A 7,355-nucleotide genomic window follows, 5' to 3' on the forward strand; every position below is an offset into this window, starting at 1 on the left:
AAGAGTTTCGGTTGGGGATGTGACAGTAGGTAGGACGGGATCTCTGAAGATGGGACAGACACGGGGGAGAGGAGAGCTGGTGGGCCCCAGGGGGCCGCAGGGAGGTGGTCGGAGCTCTCCTCCTGAGTCTCCAAACTAGCCTAGCTTCCCGGAGCCATCTTTTCCCAGCATCCTGTCAGATGCCTCAATGTACTGATCCCCCTCCCCCCGCCGCCTTGTGTTAACTATACCAATATTATTTTTTTTTAGCAATTGAAATGCACTTTTTTATTTCAACTCAATCATGATTTTAAGTATATAAAATTTATAGACTGTTAAAACTACTTTTTGTGTATTTTAACCACTTGATGTAGCATTGTCTATTTTATTCTTGTGAGACTCTGGTACAAGCTGTGCCACTTCATACTTCCGAGATGCTGGGCCTTTGGATGTGTATGGTAACCAACCTAATGCTAATGTTCAAAGTAAAAAAAAAAAAAAGTAGCCATACCCTTTGTGTGTCTGTCTTTGCTTAATCCTTCCTCATCCTCCATTGACAACATTCTGAGGTCTCCTTGCTCAATGAATTGTTTCTGTTTTTCGATAAAATGAACAATCCTTATCTGCTACTATCAGTTATCTCTGGTCCTGCTAATAGGCTGCCCAGCCCACACACCTGCAGACCTCCTTTTGAGAGATAATGTGTCCTCAAGGCTGCCAGCCAGAGTTAGGGTGGTTGGTTCTCTTCGCTCCGTGCTGTCTGGCTCCGTGCTGATGGGTTCCAGTAACACTCCTCTGACCGGCGGAGCAGCAATCCGAACATACCCCAGAAAACAGTCTTTGGGCCCTGGCTAGTGTGGCTCAGGTGGTTGGGTGCCAATTTGATTCCCAGTCAGGGCACACGCCCGGGTTGCGGGCTCCATCCCCAGTAAGGGGTGTGTAGGAGGCAGCCGATCCATGTATCACTCCCACATCAATGTTTCTCTCCCTCTCCCTTCCTCACTCTCTAAAAATCAATGTTTATAAAAACCTTTAAAAAAAAAAGAAAGAAAAGAAAAACCAGTACTTGGAAAAAAAAAGATCATAATTGGGTTCTGAACCGGTTTGAAGAAATATAAGCACAGATGGAGACAGCGTTCCAAGTACACCCCGTGAAAAGCCGGGACTGGAAGACACGCTGTCAGGATGAGGTTCCTCTTCCTACTCCTCCCCACCCGTCCCTCCGCTTCCCCGTTTGTCCCACAAAAGGTTAGTGAGCACCTACTATGTGCAGGGCACGGAGGGAGCCACGGGGACTCGGCAGTGAGCCAGGGAGAGGCCTGCTCTCAGGGAGCATACGTTCCCGTGGCACAGACGGACAGTAAACAAATAATGACGGGATCCAGTGGCAGGGGGTGAGGTCAGGGCTGTTGCTGGAGCCAGCTGGAAGGCCCGCTGCTCTCTGTCCCAAGTCTTTCCCGCTCCGGACCCGCCCTGTTTGGTTCCGTCTAAGGATTCCAACGCGGGCGCTGAGCCATTCAAAGGAAATCATATTGTTCAAGGTTCCCTTTGTTTCAGACCTCTTAGAACGGAAGGAAACTGCCCGAGTCGCAGCATTACCATTCTCCTTCTCCTACTATCGTGCAGCTCTGACTGGATACTGATGTTAACACATTCTTCTTCATGGCTATCCAGTGGGCACTCCGCCCACCCCAGCACGTCCGCAGTCAGCGGCTTTCAGACTTGGACCATGACCCGTAGTCAGATAGGGTTCCTCCGATAGGCCGATATATGCGCCTATTTCTGGAAGTGAATTAAAAATTCAAGAAAATACCTTTGTGCTACACGTTGATACTTAACCTTGAAGCAGGGCAGAGGCGCGTGCGTTCCAACAGCGGCCTGGACGCAGTTCTGTGTCTGATCGGGTGATGTGATGTGCGTCTTCCAACATCTGACATCTCCTGTGTTTCTGCTGCTGACGGTCTGGGTCCGAGCTCCGTAGCGCCCTGCCCTGCACAGACCAGCCTGCGCCCAGGGCCTGCAGAGGTGACGCTTCGAATCGCAGGCCCAGGGCAGCCCTTTCTCAGGGGCCTGCAGCCCACGGCCGGTGCCGAGGTAACGAGAGCTGCTTCCTTGCAATTTAAGCATAAACTCCCTTTTCACAATCTCCCTGGTAAATGATAATGACAATGATCCCCAATGAGTCACACCGCTGTGTGTCCACACCCACTCTTCTCCATGAAGTTCCCAATAAAAGGTGTGGCCATTCTCAGTTCCCTAGAATCTGGGCTGGTCTTGTGATTTCTCTGACCAGAGAAGGTGGCAGAAATAATGTGTTTTTTTAAATATATTGATTTTTTACAGAGAGGAAGGGAGAGGGATAGAGAGTTAGAAACATCCATGAGAGAGAAACATTGACCAGCTGCCTCCTGCACACCCCCTACTGGGGATGTACCCGCAACCAAGGCACATGCCCTTGACCGGAATTGAACCTGGGGCCCTTCAGTCCGCAGGCCGATGCTCTGTCCACTGAGCCAAACCGGTTAGGGCCAGAAATAATGTTTAAGTTCCACCCAGCTGGTGTGGCTCAGTGGTTGTCCATTGACTCATTAACCAAGAGGTCTCTGGTTCCATTCCGGGTCAGGGCACATGCCCAGATTGCGGGCTTGATCCCCAGTAGGGGGCGTGTGGGAGGCAGCCGAGCCACGATTCTCTCATTATTGATGTTTCTATCTCTCCCTCCCCCTTCCTCTCTCTCAAAATCAATAAAAACATTTTTTTTAAATAGTTTCAAAAAATAATGTCAAGTTCTGGAGCCTATGCCTCAAGATGCCTTGCAGTGTCTTCCTTCATTCTCCTGTCACATGACTGCCAAGTGGAGAAGGGCAGGCGAGCACTGAATGATGAGGGACCGCATGGAGGGCTCCCAACTGTTCTGCCGGGGATCCAGACATGTGGGTGAGGGCATCTCAGACCCTGCAGCTCAGCTGACCCTCCAGCTAAATGCAGAGCAACTGCCGAACCCACCCAAAGAATCACGAAAAACAAGTTACTGCTCTAAGCCACTAAGATAGGGGGTGGTTTGCTACACAGCAATAGACACCTTGGAACAGCCCTCGGATTTCGGTCTAACCGTTACTAAGAGCTTATACCTTTGCACAGTCCCTTATGCACGAAGCTTAGCTTTTTGACTATACCTCAGTCATAATTATAGATCATTTGTTTCTAGATTTCCAATCCAGACTTAGCAACTATGAATGGGAAAGGAAGGAGGATTTCGTGATCTCACCAGTAACACAACCTTTTCAGAATTCCTCTCCACCCAGTCTTCTGTCCTGCTCGCTCTTCTGTGTGTAACTTTATTCCTGAGCTTGGTTTGAGAGCCTCCGACAGGCCCCTCAGTCCCTGCACCTACAGCACGGCAGAGCCCTGGTCAGCTTCAGTATTCTGCAGCCACTTCGAGCCTTCCCAAGATGCTGTTGAGGGAGACAGTACAGTAAAGGAGTGAGAAGCACACAGGTTGTTCAGACAAACCTGGGCTCAATCTTCTCTCTCCTACACAGTAATTAGTGAGGCTATGAGCAAGTTATTTAACCACACTGAGCCTGTTTCTACATCTGCAAAGGAGGGTATTAATAGCAACTCTCTGAAGGTCACGGTGAGAGTTAAATACAGCAATGCCGGTGAAATGCGCAGCTCGGTGTCTGTCAGCATGTGGGACAGGCAGCTCCAAGATGGCCCCATGACCTTCACCCCCCGGTATTCACCCCCTTGGGCCTCCTCTCCCCTTTCTTTAGGCTGGACACCGTGACTTGCTTCCAAGGATAGAATATGACAGAAGTGATGCGATGTCACTTCCAAGATTAGTGGGGCCTGGTCTCTCACTCTCCAATCAACCAGCCGCCGGGTCACCGGAACACGTAGGCAGCCTAAGGCGAGCATGACCAGGAATGGAAGCCTGCCAACAACCACGTAAGTGAACTTGAACGTGGGTCTGGGGCCGGCCAACAGCCTCGTGGATGAGCTTGGCAGTGGGCTCTCCCAGCCAGGAGAGTCTTGAGGTGTCTGTAGTCCTAGCCAGTAGCTTGTGACAACCTCATGAGCGACTCTGAGCCAGAGACACTGCCTCAGCTGAGCTCAGATTCACAACCAACAGAAGTTATGGGATAATAAATGTTTGTTATGTGAAGCTACTAAGCTTGGGGGTAATTTATCCTGCAGCAGTAGACGCGTACCACAAAGTACAAATAGGCACTCATAGGAGATGCAGAAAACAGTCATCGAGTGGCTGCTGTGGTGTGCCCCCCAGATTCTCCCCCTTCAGAGTGGAGGTACTCATTCTCCCAGCTGCTCCCGAGTGTTTGTGCCAACTGCTCTCAGCTGGAGAGAGCCCCTTCCCCAAAGTCACACCTCCTGCCCTCCCCAGGGGCAGTCCACATCCAGACTGGTTGGTGCAGAGATAGAAAGACCAAGGTGGGCCCAGCCAGTGTGGCTCAGTGGTTGAGGTCACAGCTCGATTCCTGGTCAGGGTACATATCTGGGTTGCAGGCTCGATCCCCAGTAGGGGGCGTGCAGGAGGCAGCCAATCAATGATTCTCTCTCATCATTGGTGTTTCTCTCTCTGAAATTAATGAAAATATATTAAAATCTATATATTGAATTGATTTGAGTGAGGAAAAGAGAGGGAGCGAGAGATGGAAACATCAATGAGAGAGAAACATTGGCTGCCTCCTGCTAGGGATCAAGCCCACAACCTGAGCCTGTGGCCTGACCGGGAATCAAACTGGTGACCTCTTGGTACATGGGTCGACTCTCAACCACTGAGCCACACCGGCCACAGCTAACCATTTAAAGAAAAGTTGACTGCAGTAGGACCCTTCCGCTCTGGCAACAATTCCTCTTGACTGGAATCAACACATGTTTGGGGGATGGGTTCGCTTTTCCTGCTGCAAGGCCTACGATGATTCATCCTGTGTCAGCGTGGCCAGGCAATATACCCTGTTCAGTCAAACGCAGATATAGCTTTGCAGTGATGGTATTTAGGATCGATAGTCCTTTGACTTCAAGGAGATTGTCCTGGATGATTGGGGTGGGCCTCGTCTAATCCACAGAAAACCCTGAGTCAGCACAGAGAAAGAAGAAATTCCACGGTGGACCACAGCCACAGCTCCTACCTGGGAGTTCCAGCCTGCCACCTGCCTAATAGATTTTGGACTCATCTAGCCAGCCCCCCACAATTATGTAGTTCCTTGTAATAACTCAAGAATGTCTAGCTAGCCCAAACCGGTTTGGCTCAGTGGATAGAGCATCAGCCTGCGGATTCAAGGGTCCCAGGTTCGATTCCGGTCAAGGGCATGTACCTTGGTTTCAGGCTTCCAGTCCTAGTCGGGACATGTGGGAGGCAACTAATCGATGTGTCTCTGTCACATCAGGGTGTTTCTCTCTGTCTCTCCCTCTTCCTCCAACCTGTATATTAAAAAGTATATATAAAACTCACACACATCACCTACTGATTCTGTTTCTCTGGGGGAGTGCTGACTGACATAGGGCCTGTGCCAGCATCACTATCTGAGGGCTTATTTTCAAAAAAGAGGAGTGGGAACAGGCAGTAAAGTCTCCCACTCCCAAATCACCAGTTTCCAGGGAACCCCACTTAAGGCCATGCCTTGTCCTAGGCACCTGTGGTGTGTGTGGCATTCATTAACCTGGAATTGGCGTTAAAGCCGATCCCAGGACGTAAGAAAGCTATTCAGGACCACAGCTCTTGGGGCTGGTCCTCTGTGCTGCCCACGGACGTGTTAATAACCACAGATGGTGGGAAATCACACTGTGTAATGTTGTCAATGGGTGACAGGAATGGTAACTACACAGTGTGGCCAGCCTGAGTGGGCGGGTACAGACTGATCCAGAGAAGACTTCTGCTGAGAAGTCTCCCCCCTGAGGAAATGGACAAATGTTAATGTGGGGGGTGGGGTTTGGGGGTCCTTGTAGGTTGGATGCAGAAGCACAGTCCCCTACCAGTCCCTCAAGCCTGAGGTGGCCAGACCGAGCCCCGAAAGGGATCAGAAGCAGAGGATGGATAGACTGGCCAGTCGGAGCCATGAGGGATGATGCCTCCCTGGAGTCAGGAATATTGAACTGAAAACGAGAACAGCCAGTACTCAGCGTGCGGAGATGACTTCTCTTGCTTTCTGGTGGTGACTTGGCAAAAATCAGCGTAGGAAGCCACGGCGGCGCTGCTTGGACTGCTGCGTTGGTTTCGCAGCTGGGTTTTTATTTGGGCCCGTGCTGGGCCCAGGTGAGAGGATAGTCATGACTGAGCCAGCTCGGTGGGTTAAACCCAGCCCCCTCAGCGGGAAGGTGCCAGCCCAGCGCAGGCCGGGAGCAGCAGCAGTTTCAAAGAAGAGGAGTGTAGGCAGGCTGAGGTGGATGACGGTGGCTTGGGTTAGCAAATAATACCCCAGACCATCTTAGACCACAAAATAGGGCTCACCCTGGAAAGCTACAAAATTAGAACTTCAAACATGAGCTAGCTACAAATTAAGACTCTTTTATTTACCTTCCTTGCCCTCGGGGAGCCACATTGCTCTGCCCGGGTTGCTACCGCGAGGAGACTAAATAGAATTAGGTATTAGGCCATGTTTGGGTTGGGCCTATTGAGACTCACACCCGCTGTCTCAAATGAAAGAACAGGGCCCTTTTCAAAGGATTTGTTTTTTTCCACATCTTTATGGTCCAAGTTTTCCGACCCTAGGAAAGGGTGAAGGAGACAGCTGGGGACTTCAGCTTAGGAGACCAATGGTGGAGCGTCTGTAACCTCCATCCAGCTCAGGGACCACCCCTCCTCCCAGATTAAACTACAGGTTGGGGGAATGGAGAGCAGGAGAGCAGGCTCGCTCAAGGCCACCTGACCAGTAACTGGCAAAATTAGCTACAGGGATTATCAATATAGAGATTAATAAAGAAAAAGAGCAATAGGTTTCAACTTCACTTGTTTTTTCCAACTTCATCTTTACTGGATAGTCACTCTGTAATTAACTGCATGCTTCATGCGGCAAGTTGTCATTCTGAGTTGGGTTTGTCTTGTGCTGAGACATTTGCACCCTCTGAGCATCCAGGGACCAGGCATTGTGCCCAGGACAAATGGAACCACTGGGCCCTGTTGCCCCTCCCAGCCAACCTAAGGTTTTGAAGCATTTGCATCTTCATTGCTGTCTGCCTGGAGGGCTGTCTCTCAGTTCCTCCCTCTACTGCCCAGGCAGATCCCGTCTTGCTGATGGATGCTGAGTCAAGGCAGGCTGCTCTGGGTGCCTCACCAAGGCAGCTGGGAACTCAGGTTTCCAGCCTCCTCAGTAAGTCATCTCCAGGTGATAGAAACAGTGACCCTGCAGGGAAAG

This window comes from Myotis davidii, unplaced genomic scaffold (assembly GCF_000327345.1).
Source record: "Myotis davidii unplaced genomic scaffold, ASM32734v1 scaffold327, whole genome shotgun sequence".
Lineage (NCBI taxonomy): Eukaryota > Metazoa > Chordata > Mammalia > Chiroptera > Vespertilionidae > Myotis > Myotis davidii.